The following is a 26,899-nucleotide window of genomic DNA, read 5'->3' as shown; positions in this document are numbered from 1 at the left end:
AAACAGTTTTGTCAGTGAGCACATACTCAAAATGTCTGGATTGCGCACAACCGCCTGTCCTAGCTGGACATTAACCTCCCGGACGAGGCGGTCATTGACAGAATCCTTTAGTCGCTCCCACCGAGCTACAAGAGCTTTGTGATGAACTACAATATGCAGGGGATGGTGAAAACTATTCCTGAAGTATTTTCAATGCTGAAGTCAGCAGAGGTAGAAATCAAGAAAGAACATCAAGTGTTGATGGTCAATAAAACCACCAAGTTCAAGAAGGGCAAGGGTAAGAAGAACTTCAAGAAGGACGACAAAGATGTTGCCGCGCCCGGTAAGCCAGTTGCCAGGAAGAAGTCAAAGAACGGACCCAAGCCTGAGACTGAGTGCTTTTATTGCAAAGGGAAGGGTCACTGGAAGTAGAACTGCCCCAAATACTTAGCAGACAAGAAGGCCGGCAACACTAAAGGTATATTTGATATACATGTAATTGATGTGTACCTTACCAGTACTCGTAGTAACTCCTGGGTATTTGATACCAGTGCTGTTGCTCACATTTGTAACTCACAGCAGGAGCTGCGGAATAAGCGGAGACTGGCGAAGGACGAGGTGACGATGCGCGTCGGGAATGGTTCCAAGGTCGATGTGATTGTCGTCGGCACACTGCCTCTACATTTACCTACGGGATTAGTTTTAAACCTCAATAACTATTATTTAGTGCCAAGTTTGAGCATGAACATTGTATCTGGATCTCGTTTAATGCGAGATGGCTACTCATTTAAATCCGAGAATAATGGTTGTTCTATTTATATGAGAGATATGTTTTATAGTCATGCCCCGATGGTCAATGGTTTATTCTTAATGAATCTCGAACGTAATGTTACACATATTCATAGTGTGAATACCAAAAGATGTAAAGTTGATAACGATAGTCCCACATACTTGTGGCACTGCCGCCTTGGTCACATTGGTGTCAAGCGCATGAAGAAGCTCCATGCTGATGGACTTTTAGAGTCTCTCGATTATGAATCATTTGACACATGCGAACCATGCCTCATGGGCAAAATGACCAAGACTCCGTTCTCCGTAACAATGGAGCGAGCAACCAACTTATTGGAAATCATACATACTGATATGTGTGGTCCAATGAGCGTTGAGGCTCGCGGAGGATATCGTTATGTTCTCACTCTCACTGATGACTTAAGTAGATATGGGTATGTCTACTTGATGAAACACAAGTCTGAGACCTTTGAAAAGTTCAAGGAATTTCAGAATGAAGTAGAGAATCAATGTGATCGAAAAATAAAGTTCTTACGATCAGATCGTGGAGGAGAATATTTAAGTCACAAATTTGGTACGCACTTAAGAAAATGTGGAATCGTTTCTCAACTCACGCCACCTGGAACACCTCAGCGTAATGGTGTGTCCGAATGTCGTAATCGCACTCTATTGGATATGGTGCGATCTATGATGTCTCTTACCGATTTACCGCTATCATTTTGGGAATACGCTCTAGAGACAGCTACATTCACTTTAAATAGGGCTCCGTGTAAATCCGTTGAGACGACACTGTATGAATTATGGTTTGGGAAGAAACCTAAGCTGTCATTTCTAAAAGTTTGGGGATGCGATGCTTATGTCAAGAAACTTCAACCTGAAAAGCTTGAACCCAAGTCAGAAAAATGCGTCTTCATAGGATACCCTAAGGAAACCATTGGGTATACCTTCTACCTCAGATCCGAAGGCAAGATCTTTGTTGCCAAGAACGGATCCTTTCTGGAAAAAGAGTTTCTCTCGAAAGGAGTAAGTGGGAGGAAAGTAGAACTTGATGAAGTACTACCTCTTGAACCGGTAAGTAGTGCAGCTCAGGAAAATGTTCCTGTGGTGCCTACACCGACTGGAGAGGAAATTAATGATGATGATCAAGGTACTTCGGATCAAGTTGCTACTGAACTTCGTAGGTCCACAAGGACACGTTCCACACCAGAGTGGTACGGCAACCCTGTCCTGGAAATCATGTTGTTAGACAACGGTGAACCTTCGAACTATGAAGAAGCGATGGTGGGCCCAGATTCCAACAAATGGCTTGAAGCCATGCAATCCGAGATAGAATCCATGTATGAAAACAAAGTATGGACTTTGACAGACTTGCCCGATGATCGGCGAGCGATAGAATACAAATGGATCTTTAAGAAGAAGACGGACGCGGATGGTAATATTACCATCTATAAAGCTCGACTTGTCGCTAAAGGTTATAGGCAAGTTCAAGGGGTTGACTACGATGAGACTTTCTCTCCCGTAGCAAAGCTGAAGTCCGTCTGAATCATGTTAGCAATTGCCGCATACTATGATTATGAGATATGGCAGATGGACGTCAAAACGACATTCCTTAACGACTATCTTAAGGAAGAACTGTATATGATGCAGCCGGAGGTTTTTGTCGATCCTAGGATTGCTAACAAGGTATGCAAGCTCCAGTGATCCATTTATGGGCTGGTGCAAGCATCTCGGAGTTGGAACATTCGCTTTGATGAGATGATCAAAGCGTTTGGGTTTATGCAGACTTATGGAGAAGCCTGTGTTTACAAGAAAGTGAGTGGGAGCTCTGTAGCATTTCTCATATTATATGTAGATGACATAATTTTGATGGGAAATGATATAGAACTTTTGGACAGCATTAAGGCCTACTTGAATAAGTGTTTTTCAATGAAGAACCTTGGAGAAGCTGCTTACATATTAGCCTTCAAGATCTCTAGGGATAGATCGAGACGCCTCATAGGTCTTTCACAAAGCACATACCTTGATAAGATTTTGAAGAAGTTCAAAATGGATCAGTCCAAGAAAGGGTTCTTGCATGTATTGCAAGGTGTGAGATTGAGCTCGGCTCAATGCCCGACCACGGCAAAAGATAAAGAAGAGATGAGTGTCATCCCCTATGCCTCGGCCATAGGATCTATTATGTATGCCATGCTGTGTACCAGACCTGATGTAAACCTTGCCGTAAGTTTGGTAGGAAGGTACCAAAGTAATCCCGGCAAGGAACACTGGACAGCGGTCAAGAATATCCTGAAGTACCTGAAAAGGACAAAGGACATGTTTCTCATTTATGGAGGTGACGAAGAGCTCGTCATAAAGGGTTACGTCGACGCTAGCTTCGACACAGATCTGGATGACTCTAAGTCACAAACCAGATACATGTATATGTTGAATCGTGGAGCAGTAAGTTGGTGCAGTTGCAAGCAGAGCGTCGTGGCGGGATCTACATGTGAAGCAGAGTACATGGTAGCCTCGGAGGCGGCACATGAAGCAATATGGATGAAGGAGTTCATCACCAACCTAGGAGTCATACCCAATGCATCGGGGCCAATCACTCTCTTCTGTGACAACACTGGAGCTATTGCCCTTGCCAAGGAGCCCAAGTTTCACAAGAAGACCAGGCACATCAAGTGTCGTTTCAACTCCATCCGTGCAAATGTTCAAGATGGAGACATAGATATTTGCAAAGTACATACGGATCTGAATGTTGCAGATCCATTGACTAAACCTCTTCCGCGAGCAAAACATGATCAACACCAGAACTCTATGGGTGTTCGATTCATCACAATGTAACTACATTATTGACTCTAGTGCAAGTGGGAGACTGTTGGAAATATGCCCTAGAGGCAATAATAAAAGGATTATTATTATATTTCCTTGTTCATGATAATTGTCTTTTGTTCATGCTATAATTGTATTATCCGGAAATCGTAATACACGTGTGAATACATAGACCACAATATGTCCCTAGTGAGCCTCTAGTTGACTAGCTCGTTGATCAACGGATAGTCATGGTTTCCTGACTATGGACATTGGATGTCATTGATAACGGGATCACATCATTAGGAGAATGATGTGATGGACAAGACCCAATCCTAAGAAGAGCATAAAGATCGTGTAGTTCGTTTGCTAGAGCTTTTCCAATGTCAAGTATCTTTTCCTTAGACCATGAGATCGTGTAACTCCCGGATACCATAGGAGTGCTTTGGGTGTACCAAACGTCACAACGTAACTGGGTGACTATAAAGGTGCACTACAGGTATCTCCGAAAGTGTCTGTTGGGTTGACACGGATCGAGACTGGGATTTGTCACTCCGTATGACGAAGAGGTATCTCTGGGCCCACTCGGTAATGCATCATCATAATGAGCTCAAAGTGACCAAGTCTCTGGTCACGGGATCATGCATTATGGTACGAGTAAAGTGACTTGCCGGTAACGAGATTGAACGAGGTATTGGGATACCGACGATCGAATCTCAGGCAAGTAATGTACCAATTGACAAAGGGAATTGTATACGGGGTTGCTTAAATCCTCGACATTGTGGTTCATCCGATGAGATCATCGAGGAGTATGTGGGAGCCAACATGGGTATCCAGATCCCGCTGTTGGTTATTAACCGGAGAGTTGTCTCAGTCATGTCTACATGTCTCCCAAACCTGTAGGGTCTACACAATTAAGGTTCGGTGACGCTAGGGTTGTATGAATATGAGTATGCAGCAAACCGAAAGTTGTTCGGAGTACCGGATGAGATCCCGGACGTCATGAGGAGTTCCGGAATGGCCCGGAGGTAAAGAATTATATATAGGAAGTGCAGTTTCGGCCATCGAGAGAGTTTCGGGGGTCACAGGTATTGTACCGGGACCACCGGAAGAGTCCTGGGGGTCCATCGGGTGGGGCCACCTATCCCGGAGGGTCCCATGGGCTAAAGTGGGAGGGGAAGCAGCCCCTAGTGGGCTGTTGCGCCCCCCTGGGGCCCCCTCTGCGCCTAGGGTTGGGAACCCTAGAGGAGGGGGCGCCTCCACTTGCCTTGGGGGGCACTCCACCCGCCTTGGCCGCCGCCCCCCCTAGAGATCCCATCTCTAGGGCCGGCGCCCCCCTGGGGTCCCTATATAAAGAGGGGGTGGGTGGGTGGGAGGGCAGCCGCACCCAACACCCTGGCGCCTCCCTCCCCTCCCTGCTACACCTCCTCCTCCCGTAGTTGCTTGGCGAAGCCGTGCCGGAGCCCTGCTGCATCCACCACCATGCCGTCGTGCTGCTGGATCTTCATCAACCTCTCCTTTCCCCTTGCTGGATCAAGAAGGAGGATACGTCACGCTAATCGTACGTGTATTGAACGCGGAGGTGCCGTCCGTTCGGCGCTAGGATCTCCGGTGATTTGGATCACGACGAGTACGACTCCCTCAACCCCGTTCTCTTGAACGCTTCCGCTCGCGATCTACAAGGGTATGTAGATGCACTCCTCTCTCTCATTGCTAGATGAACTCATAGATTGATATTGGTGAATGTAGGAATTTTTTTATGCAACGTTCCCCAACATATAGTACATAATATATATGCATCATCTCGATTAATATATAATCTCGAATATACATCATCGTCTCGAATAATATATATAATCTCGAATACATCGTCTCAAATATTATATATCGAATACATCACTGGCTAGGTACCTAATAAAGACCGAGTACTACAGAAGAATCTAGGGCGCCACTCGCGGTTCCTGGGGCGTGGGCGGTGGACACCCAAAGAGAAGGAACCATCACAGGATCATATCTCCGGTCATCTGCCCAAAGAACCTGCCAAGTAGTGGAGAACCTGACGTCGTCCATAGCAGCCATGTAGCGATGGACGTGCTCGTCTTCCTCCCTGACACGGCGAAGCACCACCTCCGGCGGGGCCGGCTGCCTCTGCACCGAATGTGGCCCATGCGAATGCCACCAAAGAAGATCAGGGTCGACGATGGGACCCGAGGCCGGGTTCCTCACCAAGCGGCGCGCCCCTCCAGGTAGCACCTCCCAGTGCCAGTCCGGCGGAGCCCAGTCCCGGACATGGATCCTCTGAAGCATGACGTCGTCACGAACGGGTCGACGGCGAGGATGCGGGCCGGGCATATCGTCGAGAACAAATACTATATGCCCGCAAAAAGTAACATTAATCTAACATTCTATATGCAAATTCTAACAATTTGACATTAATCTAATTCATCTAACTAAAACTAATTCTAAAATTTCTAACATTTCTGATTATATAACTAACATTTCTAATATTTCTATAACTAAAAAAAGAAAAATTGCTAACATTTTTATAAATATTTCTATAACTAAAAAATAGAAAAAAATTATAACATTTCTAATATTTCTATAACTAAAAAACAGGAAAAATTTATAACATTTCTATATAACTAACATTTCTAAAAATATTTCTACAACTACAAAACAGAATAATTTCTAACATTTCTATAACTAAAAAACAGAAAAAATTCTATAACTAAAATTCTATAATGTGTGTGTGTGTGTGTGTGTGTGTGTAGTGTGTACATGTGTGTGTGAACATGGTGGCCGGGGTGAGCTCACCGGCGAGGCGACGACGGCGCGGCGACGACGGGGCGACGGGACGGGGCGACGACGACGGGACGGGCCGGCGACGACGGGGCGGGGCGCGGCGACGGGGACGACGGGGACGGGGACGGTCTGGGCTGCGACGTCGACGGGGGCGGCGACGAGGGGCGGGGACAGCCGGGGTCGGCGACGAGGGGCGGGGACAGCCGGGGTCGGCGACGAGGGGCGGGGTCGGCGACGTCGACGGGGACGGCGTCGATCGGGGCAGGACGGCGCGACGGAGGGAAAAAACAGAGAGGGAAAGTGAATTTTTTTCAACTATTGTATATACAGGATGGACCTTTAGTACCGGTTGGTGCCATGACCCGGTACTAAAGGTCTGTTTTGGCCAGGCCAAGCGGCGGGAAGCGCCCCCTTTTAGTACCGGGTGGTGGCTCCAACCGGTACTAAAGACCCCCCTTTAGTACCGGTTGGTGCCACAACCCGGTACTAAAGGGGTGCGCTGGCGCAGTGCGGTGCGGTAAGTTTAGTCCCACCTCGCTAGTCGAAGGGCTACCGCACTGGTTTATAAGCCCCAGTGCGGTAGCTCTCTCGAGCTCCTCTCCTAAGCAGGCCTACTGGGCCTACCTATTCAGTGCTGCCCTGTGGGCCTACTGGGCCTTTGCGGGCCTGCATCCTGGCCCAACAAAAGGTTGTGTTTCTAGTCGTATGCAGGCCGCTTTGACCCAATAGGTGGGCTTTTTTATTTTCTTAAATTTTTTTGCTTTATTTATTTTTGTTTTATTTATTTTTGAGTTGTTTTTTGCTGTATTTAGAGTTTCTTTCTGAATATTTTTGCTTTAGGTACAAAAAATTAAAAACTTTCTGTTAGTGCCGGTAGTTTTCAAATTTGAATAGTTTAAATTTTGAATTATTTGAAATTTGTGTGAATCACTAGTTTGTGAATAACTTAACTTTGAAAAAAGATTTTTCAGTGATTCTTTTTTCTTATGTTTAATATTATTGTGTTTTATCATTATATTCAAGTTGGTAATGATTAGGTTATTTAAAAAGTGAAATGCCTTTGTAACAAATGAGTTTTTGTCTGAAACCCTGATACTTCGAAAGAGATAGTAAATGCATGAAAGAATTTGTTTGCACATAAAAAAAATTTGCGTTTCAAATGCCAAAACACATAACTACCCTAACTATTACAGATATTCCCTCCTGGGTGTGAAACACAGAAGAAAGTGATGATAGTGAAGCCGATCACATCCCGGATCTTTGGGTGTGAAACTTTTTCTTCGCGTGTGTCCCTTTGCAGTGTAGCCATGGAAAATCTTCATCATTTAACTGGATGCTCGGGTCAATATTCACTGCGAATGGAGCAATTTCATCAAACCTTTCATAATCTTCTGACACGTCTGTCTTGTCATCCACTCCCACGATGTTTCTTTTCCCTAAAAGAACTATGTGGTAGTTTGGCTCATCGTATGATCCATTCGCTTCCTTATCTTTTCTTTTTCTCGGTCTGGTAGACATGTCTTTCACATAAAAAACCCGCGCCACATCATTGGCTAGGACGAATGGTTCTTCTGCATACGCAAGATTGTTGAGATCCACTGTTGTCATTCCGTATTGCGGGTCTTCCGTTAACCCACCTCGTGTCATATTGACCCATTTGCACCGAAACAAAGGGACCTTCAAACCACCTGCATAGTTAAGTTCCCATATGTCATCTATGTAACCATAATATGTTTCCTTTCCCGTGTTGGTTGTTGCATCAAAGCGGACACCACTGTTTTGGTTGGTGCTCTTCTTATCTTGGGCGATCGTGTAAAATGTATTCCCATTTATCTAGTACCCTTTGAAAGTCATTATATTCGAAGATGGTAACCGGGACAACGAGTATAGGTCATCTTCAATATCGCCATCATGCACGGCACGTTTCTGCAACCAACCGGCGAAAGTCCTCGTTTGTTCACTTGTAATCCAGTCGTGAGACTTCTCCGGGTGTTTGGAGTGTAAAAAATTCTTGTGTTCCTCCATATACGGAGCCACCAAGGCGGAATTCTGTAGAACTGTGTAGTGTACTTCAGTGAGAGAATGCCCGTCCGTACATATTATTTGATCCCCTCCTAGCGTGCCTTTTCCATCCAGTCTGCCCTTATGCCGCGATTCAGGAACACCAATCGGCTTAAGGTCAGGAATAAAGTCAATACAAAACTCAATGACCTCCTCATTTTCATGGCCCTTCGCGATGCTTCCTTCTGGCCTAGCACGGTTATGAACATATTTCTTCAAGACTCCCATGAACCTCTCAAAGGGGAACATATTGTGTAGAAATACAGGACCCAAAACGTTAATCTCTTCGCAAAGGTGAACTAGGACGTGCGTCATGATGTTGAAGAAGGATGGTGGGAACACCAACTCAAAACTGACAAGACATTGCACCAAATCATTCTGTAACCTTGGTATGATTTCTGGATCGATTACCTTCTGAGAGATGGCATTGAGGAATGCACATAGCTTCACAATGCAACCGGAAGCAGTTGCGTCATAATCATGTGGCAGTAATGAGACTTTAGGTTCTGGAACTTTTTCTCTGCCATATATATTATTCCCTTTATATTCGACGAGAAGCCAGACGGTACCTTCATGCTGAGCAGGCATTCAAAGAAGATTTCCTTCTCTTCTTTGGTAAGAGCGTAGCTGGCCTGACCCTGATGTATGTCGTCTTTTCCGTGCATACATTGCTGGTCCTCCCGTGCCTCTGGTGTATCTTTTGTCTTCCCATACACGCCCGAGAAGCCAAGCAGGGTCACGCAAAGATTCTTCGTCGCATGCATCACGTCGATTGCGGAGCGGACCTCTAGGTCTTTCCAATAGGGCAGGTCCCAAAATATAGATTTCTTCTTCCACATGGGCGCGCGTCCGTCAGCGTCCTTCGGAACCGGTTGTCCGCCAGGACCCTTTCCAAAGATTACCTTCAAATCCTTGACCATATCATGTACATCAGCACCAGTATGGTGGCAAGGCTTCGTCCGGTGATCCGCCTCACCTTTGAAATGCTTGCCTTTCTTTCTTACGAGATGCCTGCTCGGAAGAAATCAACGATGTCCCAGGTACACATTCTTCCTACAACTCTCCAAATATATACAGTCAGTATCATCCAAACAGTGCATGCATCCGCGGTATCCCTTGTTTGTCTGTCCTAAAAGGTTACTGAGAGCAGGTCAATCATTGATGGTCACGAACAACAACGCCTTTAGGTCAAATTCTTCCTGTCCGTGCTCATCCCACACACGTACACCTGTTCCATTCCATAGCTGTAATAGTTCTTCAACTAATGGCCTTAGGTACACATCAATGTCGTTGTCGGGTTCCTTAGGGCCTTGGATGAGCACTGGCATCATAATGAACTTCCACTTCATGCACAACCAAGGAGGAAGGTTATACAAACATAGAGTCACAGGCCACGTGATATGGTTGCTGCTCTGCTCCCCAAAAGGATTAATGCCATTTGTGCTTAGACCAAACCATATGTTCCTTGCGTCACCTCCAAACTCCTCCCTGTACTTTCTCTCGATTTTTCTCCACTGCGAACCGTCAGCGGGTACTCTCAACTTTCTGTCTTTCTTACGGTCTTCTCTGTGCCACCGCATCGCCTTTGCATGCTCTTTGTTTTGGAACAAACATTTCAACCATGGTATTATAGGAGCATACCACATCACCTTGGCAGGAATCTTCTTCCTGGGGCGCTCGCCCTCGACATCACCAGGGTCATCGCGACTGATCTTATAACGCAATGCACCACATACCGGGCAAGCGTTCAAATCCTCGTACGCACCGTGGTAGAGGATGCAGTTATTAAGGCATGCATGTATCTTCTGCACCTCCAACCCTAGAGGGCAGACAACCTTCTTTGCTTCATACGTACTCTTGGGAAATTCGTTGTCCTTATGAAGCATATTCTTTATCATTACCAGCAACTTTCCAAATCCCTTGTCAGATACACCATTCTCTGCCTTCCATTGCAGCAATTCCAGTGTGGTGCCCACCTTTTTTTGTCAGCTTCGCAATTCGGGTACAACAATTTCTTGTGATCCTCTAACATGCGCTGCAACTTGTTCCTCTCCAAATCACTTGCGCAGTTTCTCTTTGCATCGGCAATGGCCCGACCTAGATCATCAACGGGCTCATCTGATGCCTCTTCTTCAGCTTGTTCCCGCATTGCCGGCTCAGCTTCTTCCTCCATTGTTGCATCATCGTATTCAGGGAACCCATGGCCAGGATAGATGTCGTCATCCTCTTCTTCTTCATTGTCTTCCATCATAACCCCTCTTTCTCCGTGCTTGGTCCAAACATTATAGTGGGGCATGAAACCAGACTCAAATAGGTGGACGTGAATGGTTCTTGACGTAGAGTAATTGTGACCATCCTTACAGCCAGCACATGGACAAGGCATAAAACTATCCGCCCGCTTGTTTGCCTCAGCGGCAAGCAGAAAAGTATGCACTCCATTAATGAACCCGGGAGAGCATCGGTCATCATACATCCATTGTCGGCTCATATCTTCATTATACACAACACCGAATAGACCAAATTAATACAAGTTCATACATAAAGTTCATACATAAAGTTCATATACAACACTTAATTAAATGCAACATACAAATAACTCTCTAGCTAAAGAATTTAAATGCAACAACAAATGCGATCAAGATCGCAACTAAGGTAACAATTGATCCAACAACATAATGATACCAAGCCACACTATCAATGGCATATTTTCTAATCTTTCTAATCTTCAACCTCATTTTCTCCATCTTGATCTTGTGATCATCGACGACATCGGCAATATGCAACTCCAATTCCATCTTCTCCCCCTCAATTCTTTTCAATTTTTCTTTCAAATACTCGTTTTCTCTTTCAACTAAATTTAACCTCTCGACAATAGGGTCGGTTGGAATTTCCGGTTCACATACCTCCTAGATAAAAATATCCATGTCAACTTGATGGGCATAATTTGTCATAAACACGAAATGCAACAACTAGTTTTAAAAGAGAATATACCACATCCGAATCATAACAAGGACGAGGGCCGACGGGGACGGATATCAAAACCATGGCACTATGTATAACAAACAACGTATGGGTAAGACAATTATACGAGTAACTATCTATCCAAATCACACAAACATCAATTTCGTAATGTAAAACATTCATGAACAAGAGCCTCACCACAAGGTGGTGCCAGCGACGGGACGGTGCGGGCGATCGACGGTGGTTACGACGGAGATTTAGAAGGCACTAAGTAAACTACACCTACATATGCAAACTAAGTGTTATTTTTGACCTCAAATTGCATATAAATCAAATACTAGCAAATATAATTCCTCCCAAATTAATCACTATACAAAGCATTGCAAGAGCTAATCTACCAATGAGAGTTGAAAGGACAAAGTTGCTAACATTTGTGATCATTTGAATGGATGGCGGCCTTCAAATCTTGACAAATTTTGGGAAAAATTTGTGAGGAGCTCGAGGAAGAGAGGGGAAGAACAGAGGAAGTGAGGGGAAAGGGGAAGAACAGAGTGGCTCGGGTGGACGAAGGGTTTATGTACATCGACCTTTAGTACCGGTTCGTGGCCCCAGACTGACAACATCCTGCCACCACTCTCTTTAGTACCGGTTCATGGCACGAACCGGTGCTAAAGGTTCGCCACGAACCGGTACTAATGAGAGGGGCCGGCTAGCCGTTGGAACCGGCACTAATAGACACATTAGTGCCGGCTCAAAATCAAACCGGCACTAATGTGTCTCAGATTTGCCCCTTTTCTACTAGTGAAACTGGTGCTACAACTTGGCTTTGGCGTGCATATACTGTGCAAATTGCACTTGTAGACGGATACGAAGCCGACTAGGCGTGCCACATGGCATCAGGCCCGCTGCCAGTCACTGAAGGGTAGATATAGGGCGTGTGTCCTGTTATTTTGTGGAAAACCCCTCGGAATTAAATTTTTCAAAAATAAATTGTGAACAACAGGATTTGAACCCCAGGTCTGCAGGGATGAGACGCTCATGCCTAACCAATGCACCCAGAACAGTTTTGTATTATACTTGCAAATGTACTTTATATATCGAGGCAAACTTAAGCTAGCTGGAGACCCTAAACCATTTTGCAGTGTTATATTTTTAACAAAAACGAAACTATATGTAAATTATAATCTTTTTTACGAATATGTAAATCATGATCGTGTGTCATGCCTTAAGATTTTTTTAATTTATTTTATATATTTTAATAAATGCTTACATAAGTTTAAAATGTTCATAGTTTTTTTAGAAACAAATCTTCACAGTTTTACCAAAAATATTAATGTAGTATATAAAAATGTTCATGCTTTAATAATTTTTCTATATATTTTAATAAATGCTTATATAAGTTTATAAATCTTCAAAGTTTTTGAAAGTGCTAGTTATCGACTAGAGGGGGGGTGAATAGGCGATTTTTATCAAAGTGTTCAAAACGTGGAAGTTTCGAAGACAAACAATAGAAATGACCTAATTGATATGCAACGGAAGATAAACTACAACGAGCAAGCCATAGTCAAGTATGCAATAATGTGAACGTACAAAGACTAATAGCAGCAGGGTAGTAAGGATCAGGATGGAAGATAGTATGAAGCCAATCAACGATAGTAGTCAAGCGATGAAGTCAAACGGATAAGACAAATAAGCAATGACTTCACGAAGACAAACTCAAAGTAAAGGAGGGAAGGGATAGAACCAGTCACTTGTTGAAGACACATGATTTGTTGGACCAGTTCCAGTTGCTGTGACAACTGTACGTCTGGTTAAGGAGGCTGAGATTCAACTCAGAAGACCGCGTCTTCACCTCATTCCCATTGAGCTAAGGACACAGAGTCCTCGCCCAATCACTCTGGTAAGTCTTCAAGGTAGACTTCTGAACCTTCACAGACTTCGTTCACCGGCGATCCACAATGACTCTTGGATGCTCAGAACGCGACGCCTAACCGGCTGGAGGATACACAGTCCTCAAGTGTAATAAGTCTTCAGGTCACACAGACAGAAAGACTTCAGTGATGCCTAACACTCTTTGGCTCTGGGTGTTTGGGCTTTTTCCTCGCAAGGATTTCTCTCTCAAAGGCTTCGAGGTGGGTTGCTCTCAAAACGACAAAAGCCGTAAACTAACTCTGAGCACCCACAAATTTATGGTGTAGGGGGTGGGCTATTTATAGCCACAAGGCAACCCGACCTGATATGTCCAAAATGACCCTGGGTCACTAAGGAACTGACACGTGTTCCAACGGTCAGATTTCAAACACACACGACAACTTTACTTGGGCTACAAGCAAAGCTGACTCATCCGGCTCTGGATAAGATTTGCTCTCATTGTCTTCGCTCGAAGACATAGGATTTGGGTTGAGCATCACTTCAGTCACTCTGACTTTGTTCACTTGGACCCCACTTAACAGTACGGTGGTTCCTATGACTCAACAAAGAAGAAAAGGAAACAACGAAACAACAGTCTTCGCGCTCCATAGTCTTTGCTCAATGTCTTCTCATGTCATAGTCTTCAATGTGAATATCTTCACATACCACCATTGTCTTCAATGTCTTCATACATTTTTAGGGGTCGTCTCCGGTAGGTAAACCGAATCAATGAGGGACACCACCTGCGTTATCCTGCAATTCTCACAAACGCATTAGTCCCTCAACCATCTTTGTCGTCAATACTCCAAAACCAACTAGGGGTGGCACTAGATGCACTTACAATCTCCCCCTTTTTGGTGATTGATGACAAACTGGTTGAAGTTTTCAACGGGAATAAGTATGTGAAATTGTAAAGGATAGGGTATTGTCTTCATAAGTGGCAAGGGCTCCCCCTGAAGATGTGCATATAGATGATTTGCTTTTGGAATGCAAATGCACATGGCAGGTTATACTTGTGGAGATCCTCTTCAACTTATGAAGATAATTCATCATGCATGAAACGATATAACTTAAGGAATGACATGCATAATGGAAAATGGACGTCAGCAGAATGATCTAAGTGCAGAAGTTATCATCGCACATAAAGAGCAAATAAGTAGCAGACGACCATCGAGTTTAAGTGTTACAACTCAAAGAACGAAATGTATCAAAAGCAAGAGTTGTAAACACTAGGCAAAATATAAAGCAACCGCCCATATGAACCCGCTTGAAGACTATCAAACTCATACACTTATCCCCCTTTTGTCAGTAATGACCAAAAAGGTTTGAAGACATAGAGCATCTACTCGTCCTCATGGGGAGTACTGGGGGAGTCTTGTTGTTGCGGGCGATCAGCCCATGATGCATCCTGAGCTATTGGCGTCAGAGGACGACCAATGCTGATGATTTCGCTGTTCATGAGAACAGGAGATGATACCACATTGTATTCAATTTGAGGAAGAACTTCATCATCTTCAACATTGTCATGGTGACCAATGTCTTCAGCAGTGATGGGATCAACTGCTGGAATCTCTTCAGCTTCAGGAGCCTCTGTGGAAGCAGGCTCATGAACAGTCATTCGTAGTTCTTGATTTGCAGATGCAGGACGAACCACTGAGATGGGTTCAACAACAAGGGGCTCTGTGGGAGCAGCCCGACTTTTCTTGGTCTTGCGCTTCTTCTTGGAGGGAGCAGCATCAAAGGCTTCTGAGGTTTTCCTTTTTCTGGCTTCAGCCTCTGCAGCCCTCGTCTTCTTTTGTTTTGAAGCGTTTGGCGTGACTTTTGGCTTCGAGCCAGTCATGCTGCTTGGGAAGATAATGCGAGGTTCATCTTGCCTTGAAGGTGCAGGTTGGACAGTTGGTAGCTTCTTCTTCTTTGCAGCCATCCTGGGGTCGATGCCAGGACGACCAAGAGCCTTGCGCTTCTCAGCCTCATTGTAGGCAAGCACACACTTGTCAGCCAGATTCTTCATGCGCTCTCTAGAGCCTCGAGCTTCTTCACGCTTTTTGTGAAAGGCTTCTTTGAGCTCGTGCAGCATGATCTTGAAATTTTTAACATCTTGCACGTTGAGCGTGGCCACATGCTTCTTGAACTGAGCCTTTTCATAGTCAATCTTGTGCTTCAGTTCTACGATGCGCTGAGCAATAGCTCGCTCAGAAGTAATAGCGCCATTGAAGGAGACGCTGAGGCCAATGGGAAGTTGCAAGTCATCAAAGCTGAGATTTGGTGTGTCAAACCACTCATCAATGAAGTTATGGATGATTGCCACATCAAAGAGAGGCAAATTATTGAAGATCTCTGCTTCTTCCTTGCTCTTGATTAGTTGCTCAAGAGCATCATCTGCAAGATCGTCATCACTGGACAGATCAATGTGCTCTTCACGCAGAATAGCAGCAGGAGTCAATGTCTGATCAGTACTCTTGATGATTTTATTTTTCTTCTCCATCTTCTTGGAGATGCGTGAAAGATCTTCAGACTGCACACTGTCTTCAGGAGGTGCAGTGGCCATAGGCTTCACACGAGAAGCCTTTGGAGGTGCAGCTAATGTTGAAGCCTTAATTTTCTTTGGCTTCTGCGGCCTTGGAGGAGGAGCTGGGGCTTCATCAGAATCAGCATCATTATCAGAATGATCTACTTTGGCACCTTGTACCAAGATGTAAGAGATGAGGCCATCAAGGTTTGAAAAGGGGCCGATTCTATTTTCTTCCGCTTCACGTGTGCCATCAGCACGGGGAGCAGAGGGACCAGGATTGAAGTCTGATCCCCATGACTTCTTGTTCTCCTTTGCCGATGCCTTGGCATACTGGAAGTTGCGCTTGAAGAGATTATCGTCACGACACCAGAGCAATGATGTTGGGTCGGCATTTGCAGGGTGAGGTCCTCGGACCATACAAGGATAGAAACCCTGTGCAATAGCTTCAGCTCTGTTCTTGGGTTGAAGGCCTCGATAGAGAATATCACCCCAAGGACTTTTGATAGCATTCTTCTCAGCATATTCCTGGGTCACGAACTTGTAGTTGAACCATTGTTCAGCCCAATAGCGTCGAATCCATTGGATTCGGGTCTTGCGCTGATTATAATCCTCTTCAGGATCTGTTTTGTAGATTTCTGCGAGGTCATGAGACAAATCTCTTGATGTTCCTCCTCGATGCTGTCTGCCACCCTTCCTTACTGATTTCTCTGCAGCCATGAACTTCAAACCGAATGGTTTCAATATGTTCAAAGGCTTCAAAGGCTTTCGCTTGCTGGTCAGACAGGAACTAGCTTCAGGAGAGTTAATGTGTTGCTGTAAGAATTCTGCAAACGAATGCAGACTATGAGAACCAAGGGATTCTCCCACGGACATGTACCTGTGACAGCATTAGAGATGCGAGGGAAGGGGAAGAGGTCATATGCATTCTCAGAAGATTTTGAAGATAAATCAGTTTGAAGACATTGACCTCATGTTGCGAAGACATTCACTTATATGTTGAGAGTTGGTTCCAGATTTGTACGAATCCGTGAATAAGTACAAGTGAGGAATCTAACTAGATATGAAGCTTCAGTGAATATACTAGGCAGTATGAGATGCAGACAGAATAGATCTAACTTTGTGTAGACAGAAACCACTTTTGGTAAATAGGATGAATCATTGCGGATCAAAAAGATGGTAAAAATAGAGTTATATTTACCACACGAAGAACTGCTAGATGAGATGAATTGGAGACCGAGCAGTTCAATCCATCGTGCCCTAACTTGGTGACGGAGGACACCTACGGTGGCGGCGGAGAGGACGATGCCCGCGGCCGGCGTGAGGACGGCGTCGGAGAAGTCGCGGCAGCTAAGCGCTTCGTCGCCGGCGTCGTCGAGAGCTAGCGGTGGCGCTAGGGTTTTGACGAGGTGGAGAGGTGGAAGAAGGTTTTCTTGACCGCAGGGGACACGTATTTATAAGTAGGTGTGTGGTATAGCGCAATTACGCAGGTGCCCCTACCTGTTCACATCCGTGGGACACGTGGCAAGCATGCAACATACTCAGAGTTGTCCCACGTTCCCATGCCCGCCAAGTTTGTCGGATGGTTGTTCCGGCTTCTCCGGATTTCAACAATAAAGATGAATCATTTAAAAGGACTTGATGTTTGTCTCTGTGTCTTCTGCTGACAAGGATGCAGAGAAGACATTTAACAGTTTCAATAGAATGCATATGATTTGGACAGATAGAGTTTGAGATAGAAAGCATAGAAAGATTAGGGTCCGATCACATTCACTTACTTCAACAGATTCACAAATGAAGACATAGCTATAAGTGAATGTGGTAGAGGAGAGAATACTAGTATATATATATACTAGTATATATATATATATATATATATATATATATATGGGAAAGCAATCAACTCAACCTAGTGAAGTAAATCATGAAGATAAGTTGAAAGTTGAAGATAAATAAAATGCAAATATATTCAACAATAACGCCATGAGTGAACACTTCAAACCAAGAAATTTGGTGGTGGCGTTACCCACCGTATAGGAAGTATTAGACCCAGACACGGCGCACAATTATCATGGCGCTCTGAAGTCAAATTCCATGTTAATGTATTCACACTCAGAATGTAAGTCTTCATTGATTGAAGATATACTTTACTTCGTGAGTTGCACATCTAAGTCATCAACATGCATAAGTGTTAGGATGTGTGCCTGATCACAGGACATTTGAGGATTCCAAGATATTTAGCTCACACCATAACTTGCAAAACCTTTTCTCATCCAAGGGCTTTGTGAAGATATCTTCCAGTTGCTCTTCAGTGTTGACGTGAATGATGTCAATATCTTTCTTCATGACATGATCTCGGAGAAAATGATGACGAATTTCAATGTGCTTTGTCTTCGAGTGCTGGACTGGATTGTTGGCAATCTTGATGGCGCTTTCATTGTCGCAGAAGAGAGGGACTTGCTTCAGATTGCTGCCATAGTCCTTGAGAGTTTGCTTCATCCACAGAAGCTGAGTACAACAAGATCCAGCAGCAATGTATTCAGATTCAGCAGTTGAGAGTGATACACAGTTTTGCTTCTTTGAAGACCAACAAACAAGTGATCATCCCAGAAAGTGACATGTTCCTGATGTAGACTTGTGATCCACCTTGTCACCAGCATAATCAGCATCCGAGAATCCAACCAGATCAAATTTTGAGCCCTTTGGATACCATAATCCGAGTGTTGGGGTGTAAGCCAAATATCTAAGAATTCGCTTCACAGCTAAGTGATGCGATTCCTTTGGTGCCGCTTGGAATCGAGCACACATGCAAACACTAAGCATAATATCTGGCCTAGATGCACATAGGTAAAGTAAAGAACCAATCATGGAGCGGTATACCTTTTGATCGAACTCTTTACCATTGTCGTCGGGACCAAGATGATGTTTGGCTGGCATTGGCGTCGTGTAACCTTTGCAATCTTGCATTCCAAACTTCTTCAGACAGTCTTTGAGATATTTTTCTTGAGAAATGAAGATGCCATTTCTTTGCTGACGAATTTGAAGACCAAGGAAGAACTTCAGCTCACCCATCATGGACATCTGATATTGCTCTTGCATCATGTATCCAAACTCATCACTATACTTCTGGTTGGTGCAGCCGAAGATTATGTCATCCACATATATTTGGCACACAAACAGTTCACCATCATATGTCTTCGTGAAGAGTGTGGGATCGAGAGATCCAGGTTTGAAGCCTTTGCTGTTCAGGAAGTCTTTGATTGTATCATACCAAGCGCGAGGAGCTTGTTTGAGGCCATACAATGCTTTGTTCAGTTTGTACACCATATCAGGATGTTTTGGATCTTCAAAGCCATGTGGTTGAGCAACATACACTTCTTCTTCAATCTTGCCATTTAGGAAAGCACTCTTCACATCCATTTGATATAGCAAGATGTTGTGGTGATTAGCATAGGCTAGCAGTATGCGAATAGCTTCAAGCCTTGCTATAGGAGCAAATGTTTCATCGTAGTCAATTCCTTCAACTTGAGTATATCCTTGAGCCACAAGACGTGCTTTGTTTCTAACGACTTGACCGTGCTCATCTTGCTTGTTTCGATATATCCATTTAGTGCCAATAATGTTATGTTTGCAAGGGTCAGGGCGCTTGACAAGTTCCCAAACATTATTCAGCTTGAACTGTTGAAGTTCTTCTTGCATGGCTTGAATCCATTCAGGTTCCATAAAGGCTTCAACAACTTTCTTGGGTTCAGATATTGATACAAATGAAAAATGCCCACAGAAATTTGCTAACTGTGTTGCTCTTGAGCGAGTAAGTGGACCAGGTGCATTGATGCTATCAATTATCTTCTCAATTTGTACTTCATTTGCAACACGAGGATGAACTGGACGAAGCCCTTGCTCATGCTGATCATTGTCATCATTGGGAGGATTGTCTTCGGTCTGAGCATTGTCTTCAGGTTGGTTTGGTGCGGAAATGATAAGTTCCTCTTCAGGTTGTGCTTCAGAGGGCATGATTTCACCAGTTCCCATCAGCTTGATAGATTCGCTGGGAGGTGCTTCATCCAGTGTGCTTGGTAGGAGCTCTCGTTGTGAACCATTGGTTTCATCAAATCGCACGTCCACAGTTTCAACAATCTTGTAGTGAAAGAGGTTGAAGACTCTGTAAGAGTGTGAGTCCTTTCCATAACCGAGCATGAAGCCTTCGTGAGCTTTAGGTGCAAATTTTGACTTGTGGTGGGGATCCTTGATCCAGCACCTAGCACCAAAGACTCTGAAGTAGCTGACATTTGGCTTCTTGCCAGTAAGGAGCTCATAGGATGTTTTGCCCAGAAGCTTGTGGATGTAGACATGGTTGATGATGTGACATGCTGTATCAATAGCTTCAGGCCAGAACTTTCTTGGTGTCTTATACTCGTCGAGCATTGTTCGAGCCATCTCAATAAGGGTTCTGTTCTTGCGCTCTACAATGCCATTTTGGTGAGGTGTGTATGGAGCAGAAAACTCATGAGTGATTCCCATTGTATCCAGATAGAGATCAAGCCCGGTGTTCTTGAATTCAGTGCCGTTATCACTTCCGATGTGCTTGATCTTGACGCCATAATTGTTCATTGCACGATTGGCGAATCGTCTGAAGACATCTTGTACTTCAGTCTTGTAGAGAATCATGTTCACCCATGTGTATCTTGAGTAGTCATCAACAATGACGAAGCCATAGAGGCACGCTGTTGTTGTGAGGGTAGAGTAGTGAGTAGGGCCAAATAAGTCCATGTGCAACAGCTCGAAGGGTTGAGATGTCGTCATGATTGTCTTCGAGGGGTGCTTGGCCCTCGTCATCTTTCCAGCTTCGCAGGCACCACACAAATGATCTTTCTTGAACTTGACACCTTCGATGCCTATGACATGCTTCTTCTTGACGAGAGTGTGTAAGTTCCTCATGCCAGCATGCCCCATCCTTCGATGCCAGAGCCAGCATTCTGAAGCTTTTGCAAGAAGACATACGACAAGTTGTGGACCTGCTGAGAAATCTACCATGTATAGATCATCTTTCCTATACCCTTCAAAGACTAGAGACTTGTCAGATTCCATTAGTACAAGACAATGATATTTTCCAAATAGCACAATCATGTTTAAGTCACAAAGCATTGAGACAGACATTAAGTTGAACCCAAGGGATTCAACAAGCATCACTTTATCCATGTGTTGATCCTTCGAGATTGCAACTCTAACTAGACCCAATACCTTGCTTTTACCAGTGTCAGCAAATGTGATTTGACTCTTGTCGGATGGACGTAAGGTTGAGTCCATGAGAAGACTTCGATCACCAGTCATATGATTAGTGCATCCGCTGTCGATAATCCATTCTGAAGCACGAGGTGTCATACCCTACAGTGCAGTTAGGAGGATAGGCTTCACAAGGTATGTTGTGAAGCCTAAGCGTTTGACGCACACTAGGATTATCACAACTTAGATCAAGATTAGAACACACAGTATGATAGGTAAGCGATTCATATGTGGAATACATAGTAAGTCATTTTATCTTGCGTCCCTTTGTGTTTTAGGTCCCCAGCAATGATATCGGATGCCTTTGATTGCTGGCCGGAGACCATATTCTGCAAAAAGTGTTAATTCTTCTTCACCACCCACATCTCAGGGGTGGCTTAGAAGCAATGAGTCTAAGTGCAGCATCTGAGAATTTTGGCTTTGAAGCCCTAGCAAATAGCCTTGCAGGAGATGAATGATACTCATATGAATAAGCAGAAAAGTCCTTAGTCCTATGAACATGGCGGTTTGAGGACACACATTCATATTCATAAGTTTGAGCACGATTTCCCTGCAAAACATTGGCATTAGGGTGACTCAAGTGAGTCCTGTATTCGTATGAAGCCGTTGGACCATATGATGCCTTTGGTCTGGGGTTTGTCTTCTTCACTAGTGGTGTCATGATGACATTTACTGGAAGATTCTCAAGACAGCCTTTGGGAACCCAGATCTTCTTCATAGGTGGTCCATTCCTACAGTTTGTACCAATATACCTGGCAAACACTTCACCATTCTGATTTTTGAACAGTTTATAGTTTGCATCAAAGGATTCATCAATGATAATAGGATTAGCACAGGTAAAGCCAGATAAAGTGGATGGATCCACTGAAGGTTCCTTTGCAGCAACCCATGTGGTTTTGGGATACTGCTCAGGCTTCCAGTAGGAACCATCAGCATTCATTTTCCTCTCGAACCCAACACCCTTTTTCCTAGGGTTTCGGTTCAGAATCTGCTTTTTGAGGACATCACAAAGTGTCTGATGTCCTTTCAGACTTTTATACATCCCTGTTTCAAGCAATGTCTTCAACCTAGCATTTTCATCAGCAATAGCAGTGGTATCCTTCGTAGAGGGGTTAGTTTCCACATCAGTAGTTGAAGACAATGCAACAACAGCGGCATTGGAACATTCAGCAACAGAGGTAGCGTTATCACGCTCAATGCATTTTAAACATGGTGGTTCAAATCCATTCTGTGTAACGCTGATTTGTTGAGCAAGTAATGAATCGCGCTCCTTCAGAAGATCTCCATAATCCACTCTTGTCTTTTCAAGATCTTGCTTTCTTTGAAGACATTCAGAAGAAAGTTTCTCATGATCAGACAAGAGAGCATTATGTTGATCTTGAAGGGCGTTAAACTTGGAATGAAGTCTCTGAAGACTCTCAGCCAAAGCTTCTGACTGGTCCATTTCTTCGCCCAACATATCATCGCTCTTACTAAGCATGTTTTGAATCTTTTCCAAAGCTCTTTGTTGTTTAGTGGCAAGGGAAGCAAGGTTGACATAGCTGGGGCCAAATTCATCACCTGATTCATCATCACTAGTTTCAGAGAGGTAGCATTCAGTTACCTTAGCACCCCCTGCCATGAGGCATGGTGAAGATGAAGATGATTCAGGTGGAAAGGTCATCTCTTTAAGAGACTCCTTGTAGTCATCAAGCCAAGGATCATGACGATTAAGATGACCTTCATAGACCTCAGAAAGCCGGTCCCAGATTAGCTTCGCGTGATTGAGGTGCATGACGTTCCTGAACTGATTTCGGGACAGGCAGGAGCAGATGACATCCTTCGCTGTGAGGTTTAGTAGAGTGTACTTGTGAATGTCATCAGCCTCCGCCATCTTGCATAGATCGGTAAGACCAATCTTAGTGATGGTCCACAGTTCGCTGTCCATAGCCACGAGTCGCTTCTTCATCATGGCTTTCCACCAAGGACATTCATGACCGTCAAAGCTGGGGCAAGATACATTCCTCAATCCTGCAGTCAACATAGCTAAACTCCATGTGGTTAAACCGAATCACACAGAACAAGGGAGTACCTCGCTCTGATACCAATTGAAAGTGCTAGTTATTGACTAGAGGGGGGGGGGAGTGAATAGGCGATTTTTATCAAAGTGTTCAAAACGTGGAAGTTTCGAAGACAAACAATAGAAATGACCTAATTGATATGCAGCGGAAGATAAACTACAACGAGCAAGCCGTAGTCAAGTATGCAATAATGTGAACGTACAAAGACTAATAGCAGCAGGGTAGTAAGGATCAGGATGGAAGATAGTATGAAGCCAATCAACGATAGTAGTTGTCGGTGTCAAAACCAGCGGATCTCGGGTAGGGGGTCCCAAACTGTGCGTCTAGGCGGATGGTAACAGGAGACGAGGGACACGATGTTTTTACCCAGGTTTGGGCCCTCTTGATGGAGGTAAAACCCTACGTCCTGCTTGATTAATATTGATGATGTGGGTTACAAGAGTAGATCTACCACGAGATCAAGGAGGCTAAACCCTAGAAGCTAGCCTATGGTATGATTGTTGTTCGTCCTATGGACTAAAGCCATCCGGTTTATATAGACACCGGAGAGGGCTAGGGTTACACAGAGTCGGTTACAATGGTAGGAGATCTACATATCCGTATCGCCAAGCTTGCCTTCCACGCCAAGAAAAGTCCCATCCGGACACGGGACGGAGTCTTCAATCTTGTATCTTCATAGTCTTGGAGTCCGGCCGATGATGATAGTTCGGCTATCCGGACACCCCCTAGTCCGGAACTCCCTCAGTAGCCCCTGAACCAGGCTTCAATGACGACGAGTCCGGCGCGCATATTGTCTTTGGCATTGCAAGGCGGGTTCCTCCTCCGAATGATTTATAGAAGATTGTGGACACCAGGATAGTGTCCGGCTCTTCAAAAATAAATTCCACATACCACCGTAGAGAGAATAATATTACACAAGATCAATCCGCTGACGTATTCTATGGCGTGACGTCACACCACTTCCAAGCCTTTACTCGAATTGTTTTTATTGTTCCACCTCAGTGCATTTAGCGAGGCGGTTTCCTTGGCACGTCTTGTCGAAGCAGAGATCGTGTTCCCCTTATTCCGGGATTCCCATAAATACGGACGTGGGTAACCCAACCGCGCCCATTGCCACGCCCCCTCCATCGAAGGCGGGTTCCAAACGGTCACGGGGACGGCTCTTGGTATTCTTCCTCTTTATAATGAGACCAAGGCCCGTTCTTTTTATTCAATCCTCTATCGAATCCGCCCCTCTCCCGGAGTTCCAACACCCAGGGCTCCGAATTCAGATACCTTCGATCCTCGACAATGTCCGGTCCTGATCTACGAGGCCGGTGGATGCCCTCCTCCGTCACGGAGGAGGACGTGCTAAAGCTGAGAGATGCCAGGTATTTAACCTACGAGATTTCGCATAGGCTGCCTGCCCGAGGGCAAGTTATCCCAACTCCCGAGCCTGGCGAGATTGTCGTGTTCATGTCTCACTTCCGTCGGGGTTTAGGCTTCCCGACGGATCCCTTCATGATGGGGCTCATGTTTTACTATGCACTGGAATTCCACGACCTGGCTCCGGAGTCCATCCTCCATATCTCATCATTCATTGTCGTTTGTGAAGCCTTCCTCCGCACTACCCCTCACTTCGGCTTATGGCTCAAAACCTTCAACGTGGAGCCGAAGATGATTGAGGGGCGTCAGGCAGAGTACGGCGGGGTGGTTGTAAGCAAGAGGGCCGAAGCTCCATGGCCCAAGGGCTCTTTCCAAGAGGAGCTCGGCTTGTGGCAACAGGAGTGGTTTTATATCACCGCTCCCCGGGGCAGCAGGCAGAAGCCGCCGCCCATCTTTCGCTCGGGCCCTCCACAGCAGCTGATGTCATGGGTCAACAAGGTGCGTGACTGGGGGCCGCCCAAAGACGTCCCCCTGTTGCAGGACCAGATTCGAGGCCTCCAAGAAAGGGAGATCAATCTGGTCGCAGTGGTGCAGGTCATGTTGATCACCCGCCTACTGCCCTGCAAACGTCGCCCCCTCCGCTTGTGGGAATTTAATCCGGAGGGGCCGCGAGCTCTTCAACACTTCATGGGTTTGACTCCCATGGAGATGTATAAACTGTTCTTCGGATCGCAAGAGACGCATCCGGAATTGACCGAGGACGCTGGCCTAAGCTGCAATCTCCCGGATACTCAAGTAAGTAGCCCTGTGTCCGGACACACCATTCATTTATTTATCGTGAGCTTGCCTTTTAACCAGCTATCCCTGGACAGGAGTGGATAGCGCAAGCAAAACTGATACGGTGTCCGGCCCCCCTCCCTGAGACCACGCAGGATCTCGTGTTAATCAAAATGTTGGAGGTTGCACCTTCGAATGAGGGCGAAGGGGGGCACGGGGAAACTGTCACCTTTGCCAAGGAGGCGTTTAGTAAGGGAGGAATCGAGAGTCCCTCCTTCCAGGGGGAGAAGAGGAACGCTTCCGAAGACCCGGAGGCCAAGGCCTCAAAGCGGGGAAAGAAATCTGTACCGGAAGGTCCTGCGCCAGAAAGCGCCCCGGCCGTACTGTCTCCTCGGAGGAATCAGCCCTCTAACGAGCCGTAAGTGAAAAGGGGGGATTTTATAATTATCAGACACCCCTGCTTAATGTCTAAAGGTAACGAAGTTTTTACCTTGTAGTTCGGATCCCAGCCCATCTCAGCATAGCTCATCTTTGGGAGACCTTCATCCGGAGATGATGGAAAGCTAAATGCCTTCATCTGCTGCCCCATCGCGCGGGGCGGATGACCCTGAGGTGTCGTCGCGGAGGGTCTCCCCGAATCCGGCGGGACCGGAGAGTTCGGCGCCCATTGGAGTACGGCCGGTGGAGCTGCAGGATTTGCTTAAGAGGGCGTCTATCTCAGAAGATCACCGCACATTAATGGGTGATGTGATTGAGAGGATCTCGTCCGCCAAAACCGGGTTGTATGAGGCCGTCGGAAGTTTACTGACGGGATTTGAGGTACGCAAAAAATGACATAACTGTTGACAGTTTTGCACATGAAGTGCGCCCTGTATAGATAGTAGCCCCCGAGACTTGGTATGCTGTCGAAAACGACAACGTGCCTAGGATCGTAATCTCGGTTATTAACTGTCGCCTTTCCCATGCAGGTGGCGAAACGTTTGGTGGCTAGCCAGACTGATGAATTTGCCGAGCTGAAGAAGCAACTCGACGCTACAGATGCAGACATCTCGCTGGTCAATAGACGACTGGATGAGTCACAAGGTATGTGGTTGCCCCGCGGTTGTTTAGTAAGGGAGCTGACGCCCATTCCTTACAAATTGTATGCTTAGATGCAGATGGTGCTGCTGCTGTGGAGGACCTTCGAGCAGAACTTGCTCGGGCCAAGGAGCAAGCCAGAAAAAGCGAGGCGGCTGCCTTGAAGGCAGCGGAAGGGCTAGAAGCCAAGAAGGCTGCTCACTGCCGAAGCAGGGAGGAGATGGATGGAATGGCCATGAAATTAAGAGTTGCTACCGACCGCCTGGAAGTTCTTGAAGGAGAACGCTGAGCGGAGCAAGAGGACCTGAAGAAGGCCGATGCCGAGGCCAAGGATGCCCGTAGTGCGATGCGGGCTATGAAGGAGGAACTACGTCAGATCGGAGACATTGTGGCTAGAAAGCCCTTTATGCTGCGTGGGAAGTTCACGGATCCGAAGTATGCTCAGCTAGGCCGATTGTACGGTGCGGAGGATCCTTATCTGGACTTGGCGGCGAGTGCGGCTGACGCAGTTGTGCACTTTCGAAGCCAG

This window comes from Triticum aestivum, chromosome 3B (genome assembly GCF_018294505.1).
Source record: "Triticum aestivum cultivar Chinese Spring chromosome 3B, IWGSC CS RefSeq v2.1, whole genome shotgun sequence".
NCBI classification, from domain to species: Eukaryota; Viridiplantae; Streptophyta; class Magnoliopsida; order Poales; family Poaceae; genus Triticum; species Triticum aestivum.
Note: the sequence above shows the minus strand (reverse complement) of the source record.